Source organism: Euleptes europaea, chromosome 8 (genome assembly GCF_029931775.1).
Source record: "Euleptes europaea isolate rEulEur1 chromosome 8, rEulEur1.hap1, whole genome shotgun sequence".
NCBI lineage: Eukaryota > Metazoa > Chordata > Lepidosauria > Squamata > Sphaerodactylidae > Euleptes > Euleptes europaea.
In genome coordinates, this window is record NC_079319.1 from 85,620,517 (window position 1) to 85,633,839 (window position 13,323).

Sequence of the window (13,323 nt, forward strand, 5' to 3'; positions counted from 1 at the left end):
ATAACATGGGAACAGCATGTTACCAAAGGAATTCCTACTGGAGAAGAATTCCTAATTGCATATAGTAAGAAATTCAAAATACAGCTTGAATTGGACAACGGTGTAAGATCGGGTTTCTAAACTTGAACAGTCCTCAGCTTACTTGGGTTTGCTGCTGAGACACTATTCTGTTCCTCTAATTGTCATATCTTCTTTGGCTCAAGAGGCGTAGTTTAAGATATGCACCTATGGACTTGGTATTTGTGTTCTGTAGTTTGGCTGTTTTGAAAAAAATATATATCAATTTCACATGGTATCTGAAGAAGTGAGCTGTGGCTCACAAAAGTTCATACCCTGCCAGAAATTTTGTTAGTCTTTAAGGTTTTCTACTGCTACTGACTGCCCTGTTATACAAGTGATGAGGGACAGTTAAGACAAAAGTTCAGGATGTATAGTATATAACCTGTGCTAAGACAATTTTATAAGCACCTCTAATTATGCAGAAGCCCAGAAGATACATGAGCCATGTGCACAAGTTACAGTGAATGCACATGCAATCTGGGTGCAACATGTGTGTGTGTAAAGTGCCTTCAAGTCGCAGCCGACTTATGGCGACCCCTTTTGGGGTTTTCATGGCAAGAGACTAACAGAGGTGGTTTCCCAGTGCCTTCCTCTGCACCTACACTTACTTTTTTTTCTTTTTATGTGTGCCAAATGTGTTATATGCATGTCAAATTCTTTTTATTTCCATTTGCAATGGCATGGGAAAACTTCCTATGTGGGTAATGGCTCTTTAAAAAAAAGAAAAGCTATCTTTAATAATATTGTCAGAAAGGAAGCATCCACTGGAATCTTTTAAAATTTATAGGAAATTCAGTTGACTAAGAGCTAAAAATGGTTTCCTATGAAAGATTTGCCCTGTCCTTACGTTTTGGAATCTTATGCTGTATCCATAAAACACTGCTTTTCTCCTCTTATGTTTTCTTCTTCTTCAGAGTGTTTGTGTCTTCCCAACCTTGATATTAACTTCCCAGGTTGGTTTGTCTTAGATTATACCCTTTCAAATTGCTTTGGTTGACTTTGCAATATTGTGTTCTTTGCTCGAGTTGCTTAGTGTCAGGTTTACCTTTTTTGTGGTGGATTCTCAGGTTTGACATTGCTGTAGATTCATGAATTGCACATTGGCTCAGTTCCCTGGTTTTAAATTTGCTAGGCTTGCAAGGGTGTTCCTGTCTGTTTTGGCTTGGGAGATTCTTGGGTTGCATATTGGCATGGATTCACGGGTTTTACATTTCTAATACTTTTTATATAGGACTCAATGGAGGCTGGGGGCACCTTGTTCAGGAGCCAAGAGGTCCAATTCACTCAAAATCTGGGGGCTATTTAAAGGACTGGCACCAGCACTTTCACTACAATCTTAGTGCCAGTAAAAAGAGTCCCCCCAGCACCCCACATAGATTCCCCATAAGGTATAATGGAGCTGAACAATATTGGAATCCCCCCCCCCCCTATAAAAAGGATCTGAATACCAAACCAGTGTCCGGAATCCAGAAAAAACAATATTTTTTGGCTTTCTGATATCTGGATTTTAAAAATACCATTCTGCCCCCAGCACACAGATCATTTTTCTTGCCCACTCTTTGTGAGAATACCTTGCATGTATAAGGCTTGTGACTCCAGTGTGGGGACTGGCAACCTAATAGCATTTAGCAGGACAACAAATAGCAGGACTGCAACCTAAACATTTAAAGCCCATTCCTGAGCTGAGGCGTACGGGGACGGCGGGGAAGAGGCACAGCAGCGCCTCTTCCTAAGCCGTTTCTGCGACGCCGTTAAACAAAAAAAAAGCCAATTTGGGGCTTGTTTTTGTTCAACTGGGGCTTTTTGCCCCATTGAAAACAGCAAGGCTGCGCCTGCTAAACAGCAGGCATAGCAAGGCTGTTCCGGCCACCGGTGCAAGTGGCCGAAAGGGGCTCCTCCCCCCGCCCCGCCCCCAGAACGCCCCCTGCACCGGCGTGGCATCTCCACACCATTGCTGGTGCCACGGAGAGGCTGCGCCAGTGGAGGGGGGAGGTGCGGTCCTGCAGTGCTCAGCGGCTACCAGGACTGGCCTTGCCGCCGGTGTAAATGCATGTAATCACGTGATTACACGTATTTATGCCGGCGGCCAGGTCACGCCACCTCCAAAGAACTTTCAGCCCCATTCTCAGGAATGGGCTGTTAGAGTCTGTCTCATAATTTCCCCTCCATTTCCCTACCTTTTACATCAGGGTCCTACCAGTTTGGGATGCCCCCAATTTTATACTAGTTTCCTTTTTTCTTTCTATTTGCTTATTCTTTGTTGCTTTATCACTGAGATTTTGCAAAGATACATGCTGATGCAAATCTGAAAGTTCCTCCACAGACAAAGCTTTAATGTTTAAAGAAGCAGTTTAATTAAAAAAATGGCAAATGTCTACTGAGAATGCAAATCTGACTTGCCTGACTTGCCATTCTTTTGGTGCACTGTTAAAATCTCGAATTGCTTCCTGTCTCACAGGAACCAGAATGGGTGAAAACAAGGAGAAGACTTATGAAAACTCCAAGCATCTGACTACTCATGGGCTGTTTTCTCAAAGGAGGGACTTAAGAGTTAGCACAGCATAACCTTAACATTGTTTCACACACACACACAAAAAAAAACCTGTTAAAAACCCATAGGTAACAGAATGAAAAAAAAATCAGAGTTTACATTCTGGAAAAATAAGGATTTTTCCATTCTTTCTGGTAACAATGTAAAATTTCTGGAAATTTTGAAGCCACGGGAGAATGGATTTTTTGGGGAGGGTAGAGGTAGAACTGCCCAGTAGAAAGTGTTGACTTCCTGACCAAACCCCATCTCTTGGCCTTGATTTGATGCTTATTCAAACCTTCCCTTTTTGAGAGACCTTCTCGTGAAAGTTAATAGAAGCTTTTTGTACAACTTGTGGGTTTTCTACTCTGGCTTACATCCCATTTTTCATGAACAGTAAGCAGCAGAATTTTCAAAGGAATTGAACAACAGAAAAATATTGGAAACTGGTGTAAGATAATTGAGTCTAAACAGGAAGTTCACCCATCCCCTGGTGAAAGGCCATACATACTCTCTCTTTTGTATGCATGTGTGATGGATTCTCTATTTACTTTTATATAAAGGTCAGAAATATTTGGCACATAAGAGACTTTTTGAAGTAAAACTTAAAATAGCTTTATTTGTCTCCTTAGAGGGGAATGTAAAGGTCAGGTTAATGAAGTGTCATAACATGAATGCTGCTTGTAACAAAACAACAGACGTGAAGAATTTATGGTGGTTATATACAAGAGATATTTTGTAATTCAAGATGTATCTAAAGTGTTTCACAGACAAGTGCTGATACTTTTATTAATTACTGAGATTGATCTCTCTTGGAAGTCACTGCATTGTTTCATAAACATAAGTTTCTTCAAACAGTAACTGATTCCCGAGCAAAGAGTGGAGTTCATCCTGGGCAGATGCTTCACAGCCATCTAATCTCAGCTTGGCCATAGACAGAGACTTTGTCATGGCCCAGCCTGGGCTTAGTGCCAGTGAGGTCTCAGAGGAGGAGAAGGAGGCCTGTGAAAGCAGGCCACAGTCACCTCCAGCTGTCCAGCTGGAAGACCAAATGCAGGCACTCCCAGACACACAGCAGCCAGTTAGCTCAGAGGTACTCTCTGACCTCGGGGCAGTAGATCAACCTCAGAGCCCCTGTTCTCCAGGATCCCCAGTGCCCTTGGAAGGGAACAGGAAGCAGCTGAGAGTGGACCTGCAAGCTCAAAGACACAGTGCACGTTTGGCTGCATGTCAGCAACTACAGGTAGAGAATGATTGAGTAACTGCAGGACCCAGCCAGAGACAAAGCCAGCATGTTCCCAGAGTGTTGCATAAAAACATCTTGGGAAAGAGTGCTGGGTGTCGATGCAACATGTTTGCTTCATGCTGACCTGACTGCCACCTGACATTAAAACTTCTGGAATACTGACCTTGGACGGTAACTGACCTTACAAATCTTTCTGCCTCCCTTTCTGACTCCAGCACTCCTGTCCCAACTTATTCTAAACTCCTTGACAGCTCTTACATGGAAAGAGGGACACTGAAACCTGATACCCGCTGCTGGCGGGCAGTTGTAACAGACTTTCTTATGTCTCTGACCTTGGAAACTCCCCTGTGGACATGCAGTGAGCAATCCTTGCCTCTTCTTTGGAAAGTGAAACTGATGAAGGGAGCTTTGACTCATGAAAGCTTATAGCCCCAAAATCTTTTTAGTTTCTAAGGTGCTGCTGGACTCTGCGAGACTGCCTCTCCTGGTATGCTCCCCAGAGAATACAAAGATAATCAAATACCAATCTACTGGTGATCCCTGGCCCAAAGATTGTCCAGCTGGCCTTGGCCAGGGACTTCTCTGTCCTAGTTCCTGCCTGGTGGAACAGTCTCTCTAGTGAGACCAGGGCCCTGCGGGACCTTATGGAGTTCTGCAGAGCATGTAAAACAGAACTGTTCCACCAGGCCTATGGTTGAGGCCAGCTATGGTTTCCCTTATCAATGCTTGCCTCCCTACCTTACTCCACCGCTGCCTGAATATGACATCTTCTGTGTTGTGTGTTAAGTGCCATCAAGTTGCCTCCAACTCATGACAACCCTCTGAACCAATGTCCTCCAAAACATCCAATCTTTAACAGCCTTGCTCAGGTCTTACAAATTGAGGGCTGTGGAGTCAATCCATCTCTTGTTGGGTCTTCCTCTTTTCCTGCTGCATTCAACTTTTCCTAGCATTATTGTTTTTTCCAGTGACTCTTGTTTTCTCATAATGTGGCCAAACTACAATAGCCTCAGTTCAGTCATTTTAGCTTCTAGTCCGACTTGATTTGATCTATAACCCACTTACTTGTTTTTTGTTTTTGTTTTGGAAGTCCATGGTATCCATAACACTCCTCCAACACCACATTTCAAAGTAATCTATTCTCTTCCTATCAGCTTTCTTTATTGTCCAGCTTTTACACTCATACCATAAATAGTAACAGGAAATATGATTGTATGAATTAACTTGATCTTGGTTGCCAGTGACATATTGTTACGAAATGGGTTGCCTATTTCCCGGACTGGTCATGGCAACCCCAGCTGGTGCAAGCCTCCGCCTCTCCAGACAAAGAGGCAAGCCTAAACCGCCTGGAAAAGAGTGCCCCGTCATCCCTCGGCAGTCAAGGAGCAGTGGCCAGGTCAACCCCTCAAGTGAGCCAGCATAGTTTACTAAATTACTCCACTTCCCGACCCCGGCAGCTGACCATTAATCCTTTTTGTCACCTTTTGTTTTAGCTTGGGAACCACGAGGATAATCCAATTAACCCCCTTCCCCAGAAAACAGTATATCTGGGGTCCCCACCTTCCATAGGATATTTTAGTCTTCCCTTGGCTTCCTTGCCGCCACTCTGTGATTTGGATTTTGCGCACCCTGGTCACAACCCCCCCCCTCCTGACTCGCTGGTTGATCCTCCAGGACCCCTCTTCCTCGCCCCGCTTTCCCAGTATTTTAGCCTACGGAACTCAGGACACCTCCGCTTCAGGACAGGTACCGTATAATCCGTCATCAGGGCCTGCCACATTGGCGACTGTCTCTATACTCCTCTCTTTTGCTCCTAGATTCTGTATGTTGTTGTGTATATGATATTTGCGTGCTTGTGTAAATATTTTATTAATAAGTAAACTCTTGTAATAAGTAAACTAAAATCCATTTGCCTTCGCCTTATTTATTGGGTCTCGGATTGGACTCCCGTAAACATTGGTTAAGATCCCTAGGTTATGCCCCTTGCCGGTTATTGAACGCTAATTTCTCCATAAACATTCATAACCGAGCATTTTGGCTAACTTCAGAATCTTTTCTAGCTCCTTCATGGCTGCCATTCCCAGTCTCAATCTCCTTCTGATTTCTTGGCTGAAGTATCCCTTTTGGTTGATGATGGAGCCAAGGAATAGAAAGTCTTGAACAATTTCCATTTCCTCACTGTCAACCTTAAAGTTGAGTAATTCTTCCATAGTCATTACTTTTGTCTTCTTGATGTTCAGCTGTAGTCCTGCTTTGGCACTTTCTCTTTTAACTTTCAGCAGTAGTCGTTTCAAGTCTTCGCTATTTTCTGCCAGTAATGTACTATCATCAGCATATCTCAAATTGTTAATGTTCCTCCCCTCAATTTTCACTCCACCTTCATCTAAATCTAATCCAGCTATCCTAATTATATGTTCTGCATACAGATCTTACTTGCAGGCTCTGTTTTGAACTGCCTGCAGGCCCTGCTGTGGCCTTATATCACAATCCAATGAGCAACTGAGAAATGAGATTTTAACATTTGTTAGGGCTGCTTTTAATCTATTGTTTTATGTGTTTTCAAGGTTTTGTTGTATATTTATTGTTATGTGAACCACTCTGAGCCTGGCTTTTTTGGGGGAGGGAGGGCTATGAAAATGAATGAATGAATGGATGGATGAATGCATGAATAAATAAATAAATAATCTAGCTGTTCTACTGCAGTCAGATGTGGCTACCTTCTGAAACCAAGAAGAATTTCTTCTCTAAACCAAAGAACCAATCACCATTTTCCTCCACTTCCTTAGAGAAGGAGGAACTTAAGAGAGGAATCTGTTTTATATCCACAAGTTCCCAGACTTTGTGACAGACCCAACCCCCTATGACATCCATTATATGATTGGCTGCCATGGGGTCAGAAACATTTTATGGTGGTCTTTTTCCCAATTTTAATTTATCTTTATTTATATAGTTATTCACAGAGACTTGGTGTATTTTGTTTTCCTATCATACACACATTTTTGGTATATTTTTAGGGGGGGGGGAAGGAGCAATTTAAGTCAGTACATCCCTTGAGTGAATGGTATGTTTACCACAAGGGTACCAAAAGAAAAGAGAAAGGTTAAGAGAAAGATTTTAAGAAAGAAAGAAAAAGGCTGCCATAAAAAACAAAACAAAAAACAAAATACCAAATCTAATCAAAGACAAAAGGACTAATATTGACAGAGGAACAGTACAGAGTTCAACAGACCTGTGAAAAACACGCCAATTCCACTCTCATCTCTACTACATTGCAAAGAACCTTGGGTTGTTTTGTTCCTGTTGTTTCAAAACCTACATTATTCAAGCAAATTATATCCCCTCTCCCATCTTGCTTAAAAACAATAAAATAAGCCTAAGAGATATACATTATACACAGTCCTGTAGAGATGCCTGATTCTATTTTGCAGCACCAAGAATTAATATGCCTGTCATTAAAATCAATTAAAACTCAAGAGCAATGATCCTTATTGACTGTTCTGCAGACTTCCAGGTTTTTAATAAAGGTTCAGCTTTTTAGGGTGGTCTTGACTGCCCTTTCTGAAAATTCTAAAAGCGTTCACAAGCGTAAGAAGGTTGGGGAGCCCTGCCTGAGAAACACCACCCCCATTTACTTTGTATATTTCTCCTCAATGAGATGAACAGAATCTCTTGCAGGAATCTCTTGGGAAGGTCTGCCCAGAGGGCTTTCAATTGGAGTTTCTGTCCCAGGATTTAATTCCTTGAACAGGAAACCACACTGAAGAAAAAAAAGAAGAAGAAGAAGAAGAAGAAGAAGAAGAAGAAGAAGAAGAAGAAGAGGGAGGAGTAGGAGTTGGTTTTTATATGCCTATTTTCTCTATCTTTTAAGGAGAATCAAACTGGCTTGCAATCTCCTTCCCTTCCTCTCCCTACAACAGACCCCTTGGGAGGCAGGTGAGGCTGAGAGAGCTGTAAGAAAACCGTGACTGGCCCAAGGTCACCCAGCTGGCTTCATGTGGAGGAGTGGGGAAACAAACCTGGTTCACCAGATTAGAGTCCGCTACTTATGTGGAGGAGTGAGGAATCAAACCCAATTCTGCAGATTAGAGTCCACCGCACTTAACCACTACACCATGCTGGCTCTCTATGGCTGCAAACCTTTTAAGCAATGAGGCTGAGGAACACATTTTCCAACACTCATCCACAGTTATCATCAGTGCTACTGCAATAGGAAGATGCAACCATCAAGGCACTGGTTTGTCCTATGCCCTTGTAAGGGATACGCCTCTAACCAGAACAAAGACTACTTCTGAGTTTAATCAATAATATATGGTACACGAAAATAAGTTTTCCTATCAGTGAGAACTGCACTAATTTAATCTTGTATGTGAAGAAGAAGACGAAGACGAAAAAGAAGAAGAAGAAGAAGAGTTGGTTTTTATATACCGACTTTCTCTACCACTTAAGGCAGAATCAAACAGTTTTACAATCACCTTTACCTTCCCCTCCCCACAACAGACCCCCTGTGAAGTAGGTGAGGATGAGAGAACATGACTTGCCCAAGGTAACCCAGCTGGCTTCATGTGTAGGAGTGGGGAAACAAAAATCCAGTTCACCGGATTAGCCTCCACCGTTCATGTGGAGGAGTGGGGAATCAAACCCGGTTCTCCAGATCAGACTCCACCGCTCCAAACCACTGCTCTTAACCACTACACCATGCTGTATACATTAAGAAAATTTCCTATGTTTACAATTTCCTAAAAGGAGATTAATTTGTGTATAGGGAAGAATAAACTATATAAATAATGGCATAATTAATCTTTTCACGGCTAATACATCATTTGGGCAGCTACCATATCGGTATATACCCAACAGAAAATGCACTCATTAAACACTTAATATATCAACATTTAGTAAATGAAGAGTAATTTTTTTTTTGCATAGGAAAAGGACCTAAGAAGAAATACAAACATTACTTCAACACCCAAGATACAATTTAGGAAAAAAGCAAGTATTTGCAAGTATATGCACCCCCTTGCCAGCTGGTCTGGATTTTTGGGCTGAGTTGTCATCAGTATACAGATGACACCCAACTGTATCTGTTGATGGGCAGGCGGCGGGATGCTGCCCCAGATGTACTGGCCAGTTGTCTGGAGGCCATGGTGAGGTGGTTGAAGTAGAGTTGGCTGAAAATGAATCCATCGAAGACAGAGGTTCTGTGGCTGGGCCAGGGAAACTTAGGGTCAGGGTGCAATTAACACCAGCATCCAACACCGGGAGTTTGGGTGTGATGCTGGATGCCTCACTTTCACTGGAGGCACAGGTCATAAATGTAGCCAGAGTAGCATTTTATCATCTCCGCCAGATTAGGCAACTGGTACCCTTCTTATCCTCCTCTTACCTAGCCATGGTGATCCATGCAATGGTTAGACTATTGTAACTTGCCCTTGAGACTGCTCCAGAAACTTCAGCTGGTCCAGAAGGCGGCACAGGTCCTTGTGGGGACCCCATGGAGGGCACATATACAACCGGTGCTCTGTCAGCTGCACTGGCTCCAGATTGAGTACTGGATCAGGTTCAAGGTTTTGGTACTGACCTTTGAAGCCCTAAGAGCCAGCATAGTGTGGCAGTTAAGAACGGTGGACTCTAATCTGGAGAACCAGGTTTGTTTCCCCACTCCTATACTTGAAGCTTGCTGGGTGACCTTGGGCCAGTCACAGTTCTCTTAGAACTTTCTCAGCCCCACCTGCCTCACAAGGTGTCCGTTGTGAGGAAGGGAAGGGGAAGTGATCGTAAGCCACTTTGAGACTCCCTAAAGGTAGAGAAACACAGGGTATAAAAACTACCTCTTCTTCTTCTTCTAAATGGTCTGGGACCATCGTACCTGTGGGACCACCTCTCCTAATATGCCCCACAAAGAGCATTACACTCAGCTGGGAACAACCTGCTGGTGGTCCCTAGCCCAAAAAAGCATCTAGTTGTACTCAACCAGAGCCAGGGCCTTCTCGGCTCTGGCCCTAGCCTGGCAGAACACTTTGTCAAGTGAGCCCCAGGACCTGAAGCAATTCAGCAGGGCCTGTAAGCCGTAGATGTTCCACCGAGTCTACAGTTGAGAACACAATGGCTTTCATCTCGCTGGCCCCCTCCTTCCCTCTTTTCCTTTTTATTAATTTCCTTATAAAGAGTATCCTATTGTTTTTTTCCTTACTTTCCCCCTATGAATTCATCCTCATTATTAACTGTTACATGGTTTTAGGGAACCTTTGCTAATTTTAAGATATATTGTGGTTTTAAATTGTAAATTGTTGGGATTTTAACCGTTGGTGATATTTATATATTATGTGGTTTGTATTTTAATTGGAATATTGTTGGAAACTATATTTGGATGTAAGCCGCTCTGAGGTAGGCTTTGGTAGGGAAACAGCAGGTTAAAAATCTAATAAATAAAGAAATAAAAATAAAAAATAAGCCCCTCTGAGCCTGACTTGAAAGTCGTGAAAGAGTCTCATAAAAGTCGAACAAACAAACAAATAAATAAATTATTTTAATCCATTCAGAGAACATGGGCACAACACAAACAGCCAAGTAAATCCCACTGGTTTAAAAGGAGGTTAAGCACATACATCCCATTGATATTGCTATTATACCACATAATTGTGGTTAGACTGGGTTCATATTGTTTGACCAGCATGGCCACAATCCAGCAAAGAGAAGTGCTTCTGGATTCCATGGATTTAAACAGGAGAGCTAAGCACCTGTTTAAACTTCATGTGCTCAACAAACTGGGTTGTGTCACCTATATAATATCCAAAATACAAGAAATTGTTGTTCTTTCAATGTTTTAGTTAATCTGTTTTTGAATTGGGTCCCCTGCATCTGGTTGGTACTGGCCAGAAAAGTCACAGTTGTAAAGAATACACCAAGTTTCCCACGAGTTCCCAATTTCAAACCACTGATAGGAACTGTAAAAGAGTGAAGCCCTGCCCCTCCAGATAGTAAAAGCTTCTACCAAAATCAGCTGGTGAATCCTTGATGAGGTTCCAGGGTTGCAGAAAGTAGCCTTGGGGTGTAAAAAAAAAAAAAATCAGTAAATTTCAGGTTCGGGTTTATTGGGCCCTATTTTTTTCCGGTAAACCCAAAATAAGTTGAATACCTGCTTATTTTCAGGTTTGTTGAAAAAATTCAGCCCATTATAGTCTATGAAGCTCCTGCGGAAGCATTTTTGGAGATAGATTCCCAAATTTTCAGGGTAGATTCAACAGACTCTCCTTGCATGAACCCCGAAGTTCGGTGAAGATTGGGTCAGAGGGTCCAAGTTTATAAGGTCCCAAAGGGGTCACCCCCTCTATAGAAATGCATGGTAAAGTCTACAATGTTTTTCCAAGGGAGAGGAGGTCAACCCCTTCAGGACCCCATAAGATTAGACCCTCTGACCCAATCTTCACCAAACTTTAGGGTTCATGCAAGGAGAGTCCCTTGCAGCTACACTGTGAATTTGGTGACTCTATCTTGAAAAATGCCCCCCCCGGGAGAATTTTAAAAGTACTTACTTTTCAAAGTCTTAAAGTATTTAAACAATAATAATAAATTAACCCATCAATGGCGTACCATCAGCAAACCAGCTGCTGGAAGATTTAGAGCAATTCAATAACAAAATAGGGGGAAGGCAGGGAGGACAGCAATAGATGATAACCTGCGGCTGCCCTCAACCATAGGCCTGGTGGAATAACTCCATCTTGCGGGCCCTGTACAACTCTTTGAGGTCCCACAGGGCCCTGATGTTATTAGGGAGGGAATTCTACTAAGCCGGGGCCAGGGCTGAAAAGGCCCTGGCCCTTGTCGAGGACAGCCACACACTCCTACACCAATACACCAATAAAAACGAGTAAGTTCAAGCTTCTGCCTCTTATCCCCCCTCTGGTCCTTCTGTCTGCCTTTGCTGTGAAACGGTAAGCAGGATTCCATGCTTGGCCTGTAATAGGTGGGGAGAAAAAGGTGGGTGGAGCAAGCAGCAGAAGTACCTATGGCAAGAAGCAGCCATGATGAGAACCTTCTACTTTTTGGTAAACATTTCTTTAGTAAATATCAAAGTAAACATACTGCAACATACCAACTGAATGCTGATGACAGAACTACCTCGAAGAAGAAGAAGAAGAAGAAGAAGAAGAAGAAGAAGAAGAAGAAGAAGAAGAGTTGGTTTTTATATGCTGACTTTCTCTACCTTTTTTTTAAGGAGAATCAAAGCACCTTACAGTTGCCTTCCCTCTCCCCACACCAGATACCTCTTAACCACTACACCACCCTAGCTCTAAGAATAAAAATGCAAACAGACATTTGACGCAGAGGCTCACAATGACTTTGCCAACTCTGATATTCCACACAGGAAGACTATCATTCCAGGAAACGAAGGTTAACAGTTGTTCGGTCCTCCAACCATTTCCAGAAAACATTCTTCTAAAAGTATGACTTGGGGAAGTTACGTCTCTTTAGAGCAGATGGTAATATTTGGACGGAAAGCCATTAAATTATTCATCCCCATGATAAAACAAAATGACTCCCATCACTATTTATTAGCAGTTCTGCCTGAAAGACGAGCATCAGACCCACCACAAAAGACAAAGAAATCGATTAGGTTAATTAGATAGGAAGCAAATGGTTGGGGGGGGGGGAGGGAGACTCAAAATGGGCTGCAAGCAAAGAATCAGATTATCGAACGGTCATCTATATTTCAGCCATCTCATCCTTCCTCTGTGTCAACACTAGTCTTATGGATTTATCTAAGATTTATCTTATGGATTTATCTAAGATTTGGAGAAAGTGAAACTCTTGGTACAGCCAGTGGGCCTAGCCGCTTTTCTCTCTCCATGCTCCTCCCTGCTTAAAGCAACAAATAAGAGATGACTCTATGGCAACTCTGAAGAAGAAGGAGCTGCTGCTTTCTGGAGTCCTTGGCTGCTACCTAGAGATGCCAGCCTCCAGGTGGAACCTGAGGATCCCCTGGAATTACAACTCATCTCCAGATTACAGAGATCAGCTCCCCTGGAGAAAATGGATGCTTTGGAGGGTGGGCTCTATGGCATTATATCCCACTGAGGTCCTTGTCCTCCCCAGGCTACATTCCCAAATCTCCAGGAGTTGTATCTGGCAACCCTACGTACGCATCCCCTGCCGGTGGCCAGGGGAGACCTAGTAATCCTACTGCAACCACTTCAAATGGCCAGAGAGCAGTAGTGCAACTATCAGTAAGGGTAAGATGATACAAAGGGCGAATGATGTTCTAAAACTTCTGCCTGGTCAGAGTTCCTCAGTCTGAACCATTCATTTTGAAGGGGGGCATTAACAGATTCTCTTTATTGGCTTCTCTGCCCACACACTCCCTACCTTGCAGGTTTCCACTCACTGACAATAACAGACTGCAGAAGTTTAGAATACAATAGGTCAGGAACGAGGACGAGTCTTTGCTGGTCAGATAACATGCTTGACGAGCATTCATGTTTCTTAAACAATG

General features: G+C 42.9%; 1 protein-coding gene across 1 annotated transcript in view; it reads right to left on the reverse strand.

Moving 5' to 3' along the window:
* Positions 1 to 13,323, reverse strand: part of CDH18 (cadherin 18) — a 222,992-nt gene that overhangs the window by 134,913 nt on the left and 74,756 nt on the right. The window lies entirely within an intron of this gene.